Raw genomic sequence first — 15,480 nt, 5'->3', positions numbered from 1 at the left:
GAGAGATTGATCAGCAACCTGGGTCGGAGCAGTGTTGCGAAACGAACGTGTTATTTACATAAATAGCACGAGAATTCTGGATCAATCTGAAAAATCTCTATCTCATCCATACACTACTCCTTTCCCCTGCCGAGTGAGTCACGCCTACCCCGAAAGGGAAATGGCTTAATGGTGTAATAATAATAATAATAATAACATCGCCTCGGCCGAAAAATAGAATTTGCTACGAAATAAGAGACTTCATACATTTGCGAACGACGAGTTCTCATTACTTGTTTCGGCATGAGCTTTCAAGTGTCATGTATTTCGAAGAGTTGGTGATTAGCGATTTTAAAATACATCCCTGTAGACAAGGACGAGATACTTCGGATTAGTTTTCGGTGTAAGACACCTACGCACAGGTGCACTATATGACCCGTGACATCATAGTTAAGGTACTTTCGCAAATAATACTTCTCAAGACCAGGTGAATGCTACACGCAAAAAAGTAGATAGTTGCAAGAACTCTCTAAGCAGTAGTTCTAATTGTCTTAAATAGTAACGCATTTTTTCGTCTGTGAATTTTGTTAAAATTCCTATTTAAATTTTGGAGAATGAAACAGATTTTTTAAAAGAGTATTAGGAACGATTACTATTCGTATCGTAAGCCTTACTTCTGTAGAGTAATTTTACCGATTTCGCATTGTAACGCATATATGGATATGTATATATATGTATATGTATATATGTGTATATGTATATATGTGTATATTAATAAAACTTTTGTCATAAGGACAATCGCAGGATTTCGCCAGGAGCAGATGCTAATCTGAAAAACTGCACCCGATCCCAGCGAAATCGCGGTAAAATTTTAGCCACAACCACGTCTCAGGTCGGTAAGATAGGTAGTTACAGTCTGTAACGGAATCAATACGACGATCTGGCAAAAGTCTCGCGCACCCTGAGGGCACCGAGCGACTGAAGGACGACCGCCTTCAGCATTTTTCCCGTAAGTGTTTTAACATATTGTTCACACGCAGGGATGCTGTTGAGGCTACTAACCTCCTTGGCTATGATGTTTTTGTCAGCTGGCGCCGAAAATTCGATAACGAACATGGTTCGCTTCTCGAAGTAAAGAAGAACCATGCCAGGCCTCGAGTGTGCAACAGAAACAATTGTCAAGAACATAAAGTTGCAGTATATGCGGCACTTTTCATTCTCGACAATTGACTCGATTTCCCTAGGAGCATTTAGGGGAGCGATATTAAGGTTGATGCCGTAAGAGTGATAGAGATGGTAATAAAGCACTCTTAGTGCCACATTGCGCCTCTGGATGTAGGTTGTTCCCGCATGAGTTGGACAACTAGACAGGATGTGTACCAAATGCTCGGGGTGAGCATGGCACGCCTTGCAGCTATTATCGGGAATGTCTTCCCTTAAAATGTGGCGACGATATGTTAAGGTGGAAATGACACCGTCTTGACATGCCAAAATGAAACTCTCCGTGCCAGACTTCAATCCGGGTAATTTAGGGAAAGCAAAAGTTAGCTCACACGACATTGACTGATTCTCCACATTTCTGTGGAAGATGCCGTGCATCCTCTTATCGAGGAGCTGTTCACGGAAGTTGTTCTCTTGTGCTTTCTTAATCCGGGCTTGCAGCAGTGAGTACTCGAAATAGATAAGAGTTGATGCATTATGCTCACCTCTAATACTGAAGTTAAGTCCGAGTGTTTCGGCAGCCTGCTCTGCTGCTTTGTACAGAAACGCTCCTTTGCCCACTTCTTCGTGCTGCCTGACCATTTTAAGAAGAGGGTCTCTTCCATTTGCGACTCTATGTGCTGTAACCAGAATGATCCTGTTGTGAAGACATTCAAGACTCAATATTCCGCGACCACCTTGACGGCGTGAGACGTACAGTCGCGGAACAGAAGACTTAAGATGCATGCTTTTGTTCATGTGCATAATCTTTCTTGTCCCGATATCAAGGGATCTGAGCTCGTTCTTCGTCCATGGAACAACTCCAAATGAATAGAGTACTACTGGGACGGCAAGAATGTTCGTTTTAGATACTTTGTTCCTCGCCGACAGTTCGCAAGACCAAATCTGCCGGATGAGACTTTTGTGGGTATGTTAAACTGGCACAACACTTTGCTGTAAAACGTGCTAAAAATCATTTCACGAAAAAGTCACCATATACAACAATTTAGAGCTCATTTAGGGCTCTGGGAACATGATAATGAAAAATGAAAAAATAAATTGTTTAAACAATTTTTGTTTGAACAATTATAGTAAAAATGAAGTAAACACTTTTATTCCTTTACCCTATGTTAAGGCTCACTTAAGGCTCCAAAAAATATGAAATTTGAATAGAACAAAAAATTGCTTAAACAATTATTGTTTAAACAAATTTTTGCCAAAACAAAATATTTTCTTTTCTCTTGCATAATTTAAGGGTCATTTAAGGCTCCTGAAAAATCATCGACCGAAGGTCGCGCGATATTTCCTTGCCCTTTTTTTCTTGTTATATATGGTGTTGTGCCACCTTAACGTTATAAAAAATACATGAAAAAAACCATAAGAACCATTTTTACTCCTCGCATAATTTAGGGCTCATTAAACACTAATTTAGGCCCGTAGTCCTAAATTTTGGGCTCAAGTATTTTTTGTAAAAAATAGTGTTTGCAATAGCTTAACAATAAGTTGGTTCAAGACTGTTGCAAAACGTAATAAAAATGATTTTACTGAAAATTTACCTTATAGAGTAAAAATGGGTTTTATGGTTTGGTTTATGTTTTTTTATAACGTTAAGGTGGCAGAATACCATATATAACAAAAAAAAAAGGTAAAGGGAATATCGCGCGAACTTCGGCTGACGATTTTTCAGGAGCCTTAAATGAGCCTTAAATAATGTAAGAGAAAAGAAAAGAAAATATTTTGTTTTGGAAAATTTGTTTACACAATAATTGTTTAAACATTTAAAAAAAATGAGCCCTAAATGAGCCCTAAATGAGCCCTAACTATTCTATAAGGTAAATTTTCAAAAAAATAATTTTTATTACGTTTTGCAGCAGCCTTGAACCAACTTATTGTTAAGCTATTGCTAACACTATCTTTTACAAAAAATACTAGAGCCCAAAATTTAGGACTACGGGCCCAAATTAGTCCTCAATGAACCCTAAATTATGCGAGGGGTAAAAATGGGGTTTATGGTTTTGTTCATGTATTTTTTATAACGTTAAGATGGCACAACACCATAAATACAAATAAAAAAAACAGGGTAAAGGAAATATCGCAGCGACCGTCTGTCGACGATTTTTCAGGAGCTTTAAATGAGCCTTAAATTATATAAGAGAAAAGAAAATATTTTGTTTTGGAAAATTTGTATACACAATAATTGTTTAAACATTTTTATTTAATTTTTAATTATCATATTCCCAGCGACCTAAATGAGCACTAAACTATTCTATAAGGTGAATTTTCAGTAAAATCATTAAAATCATTTTTATTACGTTTTACAGCAGTTTTGAACCAACTTATTGTTAAGCTATTGCAAACACTATATTTTACAAAAAATATTAAAGCCCAAAATTTGGGACTACGGGCCAAAATTAGTCGCCAATGAGTCCTTAATTATGCGGGGATTTCGTGTATTTTTTATAACGTTAATGTGGCACAACATCATATATATCAAAAGAAAAGGGCAAGGAAACATTGCGCGACCTTGGGTCGATGATTTTTCAGGAGCCTTAAATGAGCCTGCAATTATGCAAGAGAAAAGAACAGAAGAATCTTTTTGTTGGAAAATTTGTTTAAACAATAATTGTTTAAACAATTTTATGCTCCATTCAAATATCATATTTATGGAGCCCTGAGTGAGCCTTAACATAGGGTAAAGGAATAAAATTGTTTAATCCATTTTTACTAGAATTGTTTAAACAAAAATTGTTTAAACAATTTTTTTCAGTTTTCATTATCATATTTCCAAAGCCCTACGTGAGCCCAAAATTTTTGTATAAGGTGAATTTTTCATGAAATGATTTTTAACACGTTTTACATCAATGTTCGGCCAGCTTAACGTTAAACTAGTGCAAACACTATTTTTTACAAAAAATAAAAGAGCCCAAAATTTGGGAGCGCGGGCCCAAATTAGCCCTAAATGAGCCCAAAATCATGAAATAGGTTAGATCCCTATACCTTCATAGAGTTGTGCCTGCTTAACATACCTTTAATTATAGTATGGTCAGATTTATAATTTGTGCATAATTTATATGAAGGGTGGTTTTTCAGTTTTAGGGGTGGGTTTTGGAAAATAATTTTTCGTGGATTTGGAGAGCATTGAATGTGCCTTTAATTATATGATGGGACAGAACTCGATTCAACGTTTATTTCCCATGGGGTTCCGTCAACTTAACATTAACCTAGCATAACCCCCGGTTTAAAAAAAATAGTGGAGCATTAAATTTGACAATGGGGCATTAAATGAGCATTAAATGATCCCTTAATTATAGTGTGGCAAGATTTACAATTTGTGCATAATTCATATCAAGGGCGCTTTTTCAGTATTAGGGGTGGCTTTTGGAAAATAATTTTGGGTGGTTTTGGAGAGCATAAAATGAGCCTTCAATTATATGATACGATAGAACTTGATTCAACGTTAATTTCACATGGGGTCAGTCCTAAGATCAATATTTTTTCACCCATATTGGAAAATAAAAGTTTAAATAATGCGGAAATTTTTTTTGAGAAATGTTAATAAATATTAAAGGATCGTTTGTGGCCTTGCAAAGAGTTGGAAAGAGAAAAAAGTTTATTTATGCAAACAATGTTTATCGACGGACACATTTAGGTTTTAAAGCAGAAGTTTGACTTTTAACTTTCTCTGACGGTAATCATGCAATCTGTTTTACCCACAGACCCGTAGTAGTTCGAAGTTGTCTACTCGCTGCGATAGTCCTGCTTTGACACAGCTGATACGTATGTCAGACCAAATTTGTTTATTTGCATTTCAAGTGCAAACATAATTTTTTGCATTATTTGTGCAGAATGTTCGTGAGCGATTTTTGTTGTTTTGTCCCACTTTGATCAGTATAAACCTAATAAGTAGCCCATTGACAACATTGCAAATTTCCTGCAGAGTTTGACGACAGCACGGTCGACATTTCTCCAAAATAGTAATTAAAAAAAACTTTTTTCGCAATTCTAATTATTTAGGACCAGATACATATTCCTGCATACATTCTATTTAGCATGTCAAATTTTTAACACGGTATCTCATTCCATGTGGACATAAAGTGGGAAAGAAAAGTACCGATCTAAGTTCCATTTGTATTTTCTCCGAAAAATTTTTTTTTCAAAATTTGCACCGGAACAAAGCAGAGACATAGACTTTATTACTTCCTCTTTTATTTCCCGAACTTTCGGAGAAATATCTCATTTTGTTTAGACGTAAGTTGGGAAGGAAAAATTGAGGACCAGGATTTGTCACGTGACCCTCTCGTCACATGGCCTTAAGGGCGGGTTTTCAGTATTAGGGGTCGCTTTTGAAAAATAATTTTTGGTGGTTTTGGAGAGCATTAAATGAGCCTTCAATTAAGTGATACGATAGAACTCGATTCACCGTTTATTTCACATGGGGTTCCGTCAGCTTAATGTTAAACTAACGTGACCTCCTTTTTTTTAAATAGTAGAGCATTGAATTTGGCAATGGGGCATTAAATCAGCATTAAATGAGGCCTGAATTATAGTATGGTCAAATTTAAAATTTGTAAATAATTTATATCAAGGGCGGCTTTTCAGTATCAGGCGTGGCTTTTGGAAAATAATTATTAGTGGTTTTGGAAATCACTAAATGAGTCCTTAATTATTTGATAGGATAGAACTCGATTAAACGTTTATTTCACATGGGGTTCCGTCAGCTTGAAGTTAAGCTAGCGTTACCCCGGCTTTTTTTAAAATAGTGGAGCATTAAATTTGGCAATGTTGCATTAAATGAGCCCTTAATTATGTGATAGGACAAAACTCGATTTAACATTTATTTCACATGGGGTTCCGCTAGCTTAACGTTAAGCTAACGTAACGCCTGCTATTTTAAAAAATAATGCAGCATCAAAATTTGGCAATAGGGCATTAAATTAGCATTAAATGAGCCCTTAATTATCAGATAGGTTTCAACTCGATTCGAAGGCGGGGTCACGTCAGCTTAAAATACCTGCGAAAAGGCATCCCTGTGACTAGTCACAGAAATAATAAACACATTCTTAGGGCGCACAGTGGGGCGCAATGAGAAGACGGGGCTCAAAATAACTTGTAGGGCGCAATTCATTACCGATTTTGGATTTTTCTTCTTTAGACAAATTCAACGTTCAATTTTTAACAGAATTATGAGGTTGGATTTTTTAAATTTTGGTTATTTAAACTTTTATTTTAATGTAAAATGATGAAAAAATGGCGATTTTAACGGCTTTAAATTGTTATAAACAAATTATATTAACAAATATTGAGAATCATGGATTGTTCGCTTGCGAAATATAATTGTGCGTTCAAATTGCTTGCCTTTACCGTAAAAATGACACTTGATCATGAAAAATTTTCTCTTGATATTTGTTTATATTTTTTAAAACAAATTATATTAAAAAATGCATATTATCGGCATTTATAGGCAAAAAGAATAGTTTTTCTTCTTATTCTGTACAAATTATCTTGACAATGATTTTAATTTTAAAAAATTTGGTAACCGATGTTTGTTCATAATTTTGAAAAATAAATAATATTATTTATTATTATATAATTATTTTATTTATTCATTATATTTACTGAAAAACATAGTTTTTTCGGAAAATTTTATTCTAATTAATGATAAAGTTAATTCCGGATTGGTTAATCTACAACCAACTCAAGAGCCTCCGGGTCAAGGACAGTATCAATCTGTTTCCAATTTGTTCTTAGGTAAGACTAGTGCGCATTAGATGAAATCAGTATAGTTTATGAGTAGGATCAGTGTTAGTTGCTAATCGACTGTATTTTCAAGCGTTAAACTCACGAAATCGTCTGAAGTCCTTGTTGCGAGCTTCTTGTGTTTCTTCGGATAGCAGACCACTTGGTATTAAAAATGACTCAATGATTTTTCCAACGTTAAAAAGAATTTTGTGCACAGACCATGACATGTAGAACCATTTGTACAGATCTACATATCAACACCTGTAATCCTTGTTGTTAGTTCAGGAATTCAGGTTAGTTCAGTAAATATCGATGACCATCATTTGTTTAAAAAATAAGCAGAAAAAACTCAGAAGACAAATTTTTATTACTACATTTCACCGGAAAGATAGTTTGTAGACAAATGGAAGAAAAAACAATCTTCGTTTGTCTATAAATGCCGATGAAAAACATTTACTCATATAAATTGCTTAAATAATATATAAAAAATATTGAATGATAAAATTGCATCACTAAACAATATAAACAATTATATTTGAAGAAAATAAGCAAAAAAAAACGAAATTTTTTGGCAGTAACTTCCGATCAAAAATATTTATTTATATAATTTCTTGAACAAAATTATAAAAAAATATCGGTTAACAAATTTTCTTTAATTAAAGTCACTGAAGAGATAGTATGTACAGAATAGTGAGAAGAAACAATTCTTTTTTGCTCATAAATGTCGATAATAGGCATTTGTTTATATAATTTCTGATCTATTTTTTTTCTATAATATTCTAAATGGTAGCACTAGTTTTCAGACGTTGTTATCTGAGATTTCTCTCCAAGCATCTGCTAAAGAAGCTATGTAAAACAGACAGCACCAGGACCAGTAGCGCCACTCGAGGAATGGGTCAAAAAATGATAATATCAAATTCCCCCTTTCACACAAATTTCCGGCTCATTTCCGGCTCCAGGAATCCCGTTAAACCGATGTTCTACCTTCAAAATTAAAAAAGTGCCACGAAGCTCAAAGCACCCTTGAATATTTTATACAAAGGTCTAAGCAGTTAAATCCATAGTTAGATAGAAAGTAGGCCCTAAATAGGCCCTTATTAATGTCAGAAAGAAAAATTAAAAATTAATTTTTTTCCTTTGGCTTTCGTGGCCCTTTTTTAATTATGAGAGTAGGACATTAATTTAAAGGGATTCCTGGAGCCGAAAATAAGCCGGAAATTTCTATGAAAGGCGGAATTTAAAATAATCATTTGTTGACCGATTCCTTGAGTGGCGCTGCTGGCTTGAAGTAAAGCTGGCAGCACCATGCATATTAAAAAATAAATAAATAGCCAAAAATTCGGCATTGGGGCATTAGATGGGCGCTAAATGAGCCCATAGTTATGCAACAGGAGACATCATGATTTGATGACCTAGTGATATCAGGTTTATACATAGCTTAATGAACTGCGTAATAAGGTGATGTTAGAAACATCTTATCATCGAACAAACTATGGTCGCAACGCTGTTATTTCCAGACTATGTAAGAATGAAAACTTATTTTCTGACTGTATAAAAGGGCCTAAGCCCGCTGATTGCTTAAAATAAAATAAAATACAATAATTATTTGTTGAACAAAATTATAAACAAATATCGGTTTGCAATCTATGATTTTGGCTATTTGTTAATATAATTTGTTTATAACAATTAACTTAACAAATCAAGCAAAAATGTGCAGGGAACAATTTTTTCAAAAAGATGAAAAATAAAACTGTCGAAATCGACACTTTTTCCTCTTTTTGCAATAACATTAAAGTTGAAATAAACAAAAATTTAAAAATCAGCTCTCATAAAAAAATAATAATGTGAAACCCCCACCCTTTTCTAACACTTCGTGCGGCCGCGATGGCACTCTTGTGACTGGTCACAGAAATAATATTGTTCGAACCCTTATCACTTTCCAATAATTCGTGGGGGGGGGGGGGAGAATGCCTGTGACATGTCACAGGGATAATGTTGGTTTAACCCCTATCTGTGCATATCTTCGATTTGTCTTCTGTGATTAGTCACGGAAATAACTGCAGTTTTAACCCTAACATTTTTCAACGTTTTTGAATCTGAAACGTCAACTAGCAAGATGGCATCAATGATGGATCAAACTGTAGCATTTAACACATGGCAGAAAAATTAAATGAATACCACTATTTAGCTAAATAAGATACACGCAATATTCATTCGTAGAATTTAACGTTACAAATCTCTGTGGACCATACTATGATAAAAACTACAAAATCTGTCAGTGGAAACCACTGCCTAAACTTCAAGTTAGATTTGTAATTTAAAATGGCTTACATTTTCAAGAATTTTCTAATAGTGGTGTTTTTCAAGAGAAGCTACAGATCTCCATTATTCCTCATTCGTTTTTTATGCTAAAAATTGCTATATTTTTGGCAAGTGGAACAAAAAATTCGCATTTTAAAAATTACTATTTGCGCACTCTTTTTTTCCTCTTCTTGTATGAGCCACTTCAATCTAATGTCTTGTACAGCAAAAAGTAGCAGGTAAAACACTGCTGTGCAAGTTAGAAAGAGCCTTACGCCTCGTTTTTGACGAAAATGAGAGTTTCGCATCAATCAATTTGCAAGAGAAAATTGCATCTATTCTACGCAAACGAGATTTTTGACAAACAAATAGATTGGATTAAATGACAAGTTCTTTGCCTCTGAAATTTTTAATTCGCTGCAGAGTTAAACTAGAAGTCACTGAAAAGTTGTATTTGTTCTCTAACACCATGTATATTGTACGACGCATGAAAATAGAACTCAGAAAGTCTTTTTAACTTGTACAAGCGTGCAGGCTACATTTTGATCAATACAAGAAGGTCCAGAGTACCTCAGCTAAAGTTTTTTTTTTCTATAAAATTTTTGAGCTTCGCGTCTATTTACACGTCAAGATACACACGTTTCTTTCTTTCGGACTCGTAAAACGACTCAGGTGTTTTTTTCGCTTGTAAGCCATTATGGACGTCGAGATATTTTGCAGATAAACAATCCGCGTATCGACTCGTGGCTTTTCTCCACTTTAGTTTTCACTATGAACGACCGCATGTTGATTTTGTTATAGCAAAAAAAAGAAACATATACATTTTTCCAGAATCAGAAAAATATTTATCAGTTTGTATAAATGATGTTGAAATATTTATAAAAAATTAATACCATAATACTTTCTCGAGACAAAATCTTTCTCGTTGACTTTCTCCGTTCGATGTTGAACAGACATAGATAACTTATTAACTTGTACGACAGAGCGTAAATCATAGAAATGACGGAAGAACTCCGAAATTCTTTTTTAAATTAGGTTTTTTTTACCTTGACTGAGAGACAATAAACCCCGCACACGTTCGTTAACTTTGCTGCGACAGAGGTAGCGAGATCTATGATGGGCGAATATCTATCTCTCACACACATAACCCCACCCACGCTTTCTCAGAAGGTATAACAGACCACGTGCTACGGAATGTATCCCAACTCGGTGCTGCTTCTTCTCGTGGGATCGTAAAGTTGCTTAATCGGATGAAGTTGCACGAGGGCGGAACGAAAGCCGAGAAATGGAAGCGGTCGTAAAGGATCGTAAATTCATAGAGAAGGTTACCGAAAAACCCGTTGTTATTTCTTTCGCTCGTCCTTTTCCCTGAATTCCTAGCCACCTTGGATGCCTACTAGTTAAGCTCCGTCTTTGTTGAAGGGATAAATATTTCGGTCGCTTTTCGTTTGAAACTTTAAAGAAAACGCGTTTTAACTCTTTGATTCCAAATCGGTGTTTTACTCTCACGTACTGTGTTTTATAAGGGCAGATAAGAACTTTTGATCAAAGAATTCCTTAAACGTAAATGTTCTCTAGGAACAAACTACAAAAGGTCAGATACAGAGGCACTATTTTTTTAAAGGATTCAATAGAGTAAATATAGTTTCTCTTCTTTGTAACACCTCTAACCGCTATTGACCACACCTCACCATACCCACACATCCTTCTCCCCCTTCACCCTTCCTTTATTCTTGAATCTTAGTACCAACTCAGCCGTATTCCGCACCCCACTGGAGTTCTCCTCTTTTCTATATACACTGCCCCCATTTATTTTCCCAATAGTCACTTTTCCTCCTCTACCCTATTCTCCTCCCTTCACAATCACATCCCTCCGCCCACATGCCATTCCCCATCTTCCCCAACCCACTAATTCTCGCTCCATCATAACCTCTTCCCCTACCCACTCTCTACATTTTTTGAAGTGATCATTTCACTCTATGCTTAGAGTTGACACTGCAGCCACTCCGAATGAGTGATCAAATCAATCCTTTGGGATAAAAGCGTTGAATCTTACTCTGAGATTCAACATTTTGAACCTATACAGAGAGGGCTTCTCCACCCTACCTTTGACGTCAACATTTTAATCGCAATTCGGAGTGAGGACATTTGTCACTTCAAATATAAGTGAAAATCCACTGCAATAAGAGGTGAACATGCATATCGCCCACCCCTCGCATAAGAACCTCAGAGCTGCAAATAGCAATACCTGTTGTTACACAACGAAAAATGGTATTCAAATAAAATAATATCCTTTTAAGTACCAATTGAACATTAAACAAATTTTTTATCTATGAGATAAACAAGCACTTATTCAATTATAATTAATGTTTTTGGGATATAATATAGTATTTTATTCAAATGCTTGTATTGATATATGGTCAAAGAAACATTTGTTTGATTTAAAGAAATTTTTTCGTCAATTTTTTTTCGATTTAAAGAGCTATTCCGTTAATTTAAACGGGAAATGTCTTTAAATTAAAGAAATATTTCGTTCCTTCACACCGACTATTTCTCTGAATTGAAGAAATATTTGATTGCTTCAAATGAAAAATTTCTTTGAATCTAAGAAATATGATCTTTTATTTTAAATTTACATCTTTTTAAATTAAATCACTGTTTTGTTTGAAAAAAGGGAACAGGTTAGTTTAAAATGAATATACATTTTCTTTGAATCTAATGATGAGTTATAAATAAATTAGCTTTCTCGTGAACCAAAAAATTCCAATTAATTTAAAACTGTAATAATTCTAATTAAATACAAGCAAAAAATTTCGTTTTTCTTCGCATGAGCATATTTTTTCAATAATCGGAATCGACAACTCGAGTTTCAAGAAACGTGCATGGTCTATTTGCTGACCCGAGAAAAAATTTATTTTTATATATTTTGTTTGTAAATGAATTTTGTTTTCTCCTATATTTACAATTCTTCACGAAAAATTAAGGCAAAAAGATCAATTGTAACGAAATTGTGCACAGAAGCAACAAAGATTTACATAAAAGCTAGGTTAGGTTGTGCTGTATAAAAGTATATATTTACACGATTTACACGGTTTATACTGGTAGGCTTTCTGCATATCCCTACTCTGCAAGGATGTCGCGCAATTCTTTATCACAAATTTTAGCGATTTAAAGTGATTATCAAGAGCCGTCCGCCTCCGCATCTTCAAAATAATTTGACAACACGTGTTCCGAAAGACGCGGTAACGTAAAATAATCTAAAGTGATTTTTCCTGCTCAATCTCGTGGCGCATTGTTAATGTGGATTAAGAAACTGCTTCTTTGATTCAAAGAAATAATTTGCTTATTTCAAATTGCTGACTCTAGAGAAATTATTTCTTTCATTGTTCCTAGTAACTTTTTTGAATCAAAAGAATTTTGTTTTAAATCGAACAAATCCCTTATACAAAGAATTTCCTTAAATTAAGGAAAATACGTGACGCTATTCATTAAAATTAAATAAATTTTCTTTTCATATAAAAATATTTTCATGTTGAATCAAAAGAATCTAGTCAAAAAACTGTTTTTTTTTTTTTTTGAATAATAACTTTTTTCTGTATGTACAGCTGTTACTATTACTATAGCGAAAAACATGGGTTATTTAAAACAAATTTCTTTTTTCAAATCAAAATGAAAATTTATTTGAATGGAACAAAATCTGCAATTCATTTAACAGAAAAAATGTTTAACTTAAACAAGAGTTTTATTTCATTCAAACAAAGTATACAGGTTGGCTTACCAAAAAGTATGCAACCCGTCTTACACGCTAATTCTATTCTTATGGGAGTGTATGTCTGGTTGCATACGTTTTGGTAAGCCCCAGCGTGTCCACCCTGTACATTTTAATCAAAAATGTATCACCAACAATCAAATTTGTTTCAATCAAACAAATGTTTGTTTGACTGTCTAACAAAGAATATGTTTGATTCAACCATAATATATTTGATTCAAACAGATCTTTTTCTCAATGTGCGAAGTGAAATTTCCCCCTAAATGGGGAGTATTGAACCACTTTATGGAGCGATACATTCAATTACTATAAAAAGAGTGGGCTTTTGACTCTGTCTTCGACTGATTAAGTCACTTCAACGGAGTCAGATATTTCACCCTAAGTGGTAGAGTGGATAAATTCACTCCGAATTGCAGTGGCTCAATCTACTCCACTATATTCACTCTTTTGAAAAGTGAAGGTTCACTCTACTTGTACAGACTCACTTTTGACTAAGCTGACGAGTGAAATCTCACTCAGACGGAGTGCATTTTCACTCCGGGAAATTTGGAGGACATATACTATATCAACCACACCAAACTCTATACAAAATTAATAACAGTATACTTCTGAAATAAATTCCAACAGGTAATTAATAATGTGAAAGATAAATTAGGTTGAAGAGGAAATTCTGTGTGAAAGTAGTGGGGAAATTGAGTTCCTCAGGTGGTTGGATTTGAGCCTGTTAGAATTTTGGGGAAGGCGGAATGAAATAGTTCTACGGTTAGCGTAACGTTTCTCTGGTTTCTAGGCTTTAATCCTTTATGCAATTAAATTCCTAAGAAGGCCGCGGAGAAGGTTTATGGCGCAAGTCGACTTACGTTTATGCGACCACTAAGAAAGCAGAAAGGCACATTGCACATGAGGAAACCTTGTGTAAAAATTTCATCTCCCAGATTCCCAGGATTTTTCTATGAAATTATGTTTATACCTATTCAGTATATATAGGGATGTCAATTTTCTGCAAGTGCATAATTACATAATTTTCAAAGTGCTAAAAGTATTAAAATATCGGCTTGTCTGTCATGTTTTGGGAGTATGCCACCTAATTTTGAAGCTGCGTATTATCGTAAACTGGGGCTAAGCAGCACATGTGAGGAAAAGCGGCGCGCCCTTGATTTTGCATTCCTGAATGCGTCATTTACTACTTCAAGGAAAAAAATATAGAGGCTTGTAATTAAGAATTGTAAACCTTGAATTGAAAACCATGCAAGAATCAATATCGCGTTTTAAATACAGAATTAATGGTGCGCCACTTTCCCCAACATGTGCCGCTTAACTCCACTTAAACGATATCTTTTTAGGATTAATGAAATTGAGTCTACGCTCCATTAAATCCATTATTAGGAATCAAACGTTTTCAACTCCCGCTTGCGATAAAATTATCCCCGCCAGTCAGTTTACGGCGCATAAAAATGCAAGGGTCTGTACTTTAACCCTTAAACGGCCAAAACGCCACTACCGGTACACTGCTTTTCAACGGCCAATAACTAAGACTATTCGACACTAGAAAAAATTGAGACACATATATTTTTATTGCTTAAGATCTCCTCTTTCCGACGGTGTCAATGAAATTCCTCAAAAAATTTATTTATTATCCCAAAATGCAGTTTAAACAAAAAAAACGTGATTTTTCGTGCCTATTTTTTTTGTGAGCCATTTTGCAAAGCTTTCCGAGTCTGTAATTAACCTGGCATCTCACTAACCGGTGGAATAAATGTCTAAACTTTGAGAATCCATGGTTCAAAGGTCGATTTTTCGTTTTAGCATTTTCAAAATGTCGTCTTAATGGCAAAATTGTTGTGAAAACATTCATGAATTTTTTTACAATAAACGATGCGTTTAAATCTTTCGTTTTCAATTTAGCTATATTATTCTTGTTGCAAATTTTCCAAATTACGGTGGCATTTGTAACTGATGATTCTATTATTCGTGAAAAAATTTTAAAATTCGGTCTGGGAAATTCCGATCCCGAATTCTCGTCATCTGATGAATCATCTCCATCAGAGCCAGAGTACTCTGGATTAGGTACGATGATACGTTCATCATTTTCATCAGAATCCCATTCCGATTCGGAGTTTGTTGCAATTTTTGAGGCTTTACGCTTTGGCATTTTTTTTTTGAGGAATTTCATTGGCACCGTCGGAAAGAGGAGATCTTAAGCAATAAAAATATATGTGTCTCAATTTTTTCTAGTGTCGAATAGTCTTAGTTATTGGCCGTTGAAAAGCAGTGTCCCGGTAGTGGCGTTTTGGCCGTTTATGGGTTAATACGAAAAAATTGCTTGCATAATCTTAGCACATTTACTAGATAATCAACGCATAAAATACATGCATTTTACCACGTTATTCAGTATTCTCAAATGCATGAATTTGACATCCCTATACACATATTACGTAAGGTTATTTTGGAAGTCTTAACCTCCCACCATGTAACAGGTCGTCCAATATCCT

General features: G+C 34.7%; 2 protein-coding genes across 2 annotated transcripts in view; both read right to left on the bottom strand.

The window, feature by feature from the left end:
• The window catches only part of LOC117170254 (Krueppel-like factor 7), a 457,787-nt gene that overhangs the window by 98,777 nt on the left and 343,530 nt on the right, over positions 1-15,480 (bottom strand). The window lies entirely within an intron of this gene.
• LOC117170253 (Krueppel-like factor 6) overlaps positions 1-15,480 on the bottom strand; it is a 491,461-nt gene that overhangs the window by 443,383 nt on the left and 32,598 nt on the right. The window lies entirely within an intron of this gene.

Source organism: Belonocnema kinseyi, chromosome 3 (genome assembly GCF_010883055.1).
Source record: "Belonocnema kinseyi isolate 2016_QV_RU_SX_M_011 chromosome 3, B_treatae_v1, whole genome shotgun sequence".
Lineage (NCBI taxonomy): Eukaryota > Metazoa > Arthropoda > Insecta > Hymenoptera > Cynipidae > Belonocnema > Belonocnema kinseyi.
Note: the sequence above shows the minus strand (reverse complement) of the source record. Positions and strands in the feature narration are given on the sequence as shown.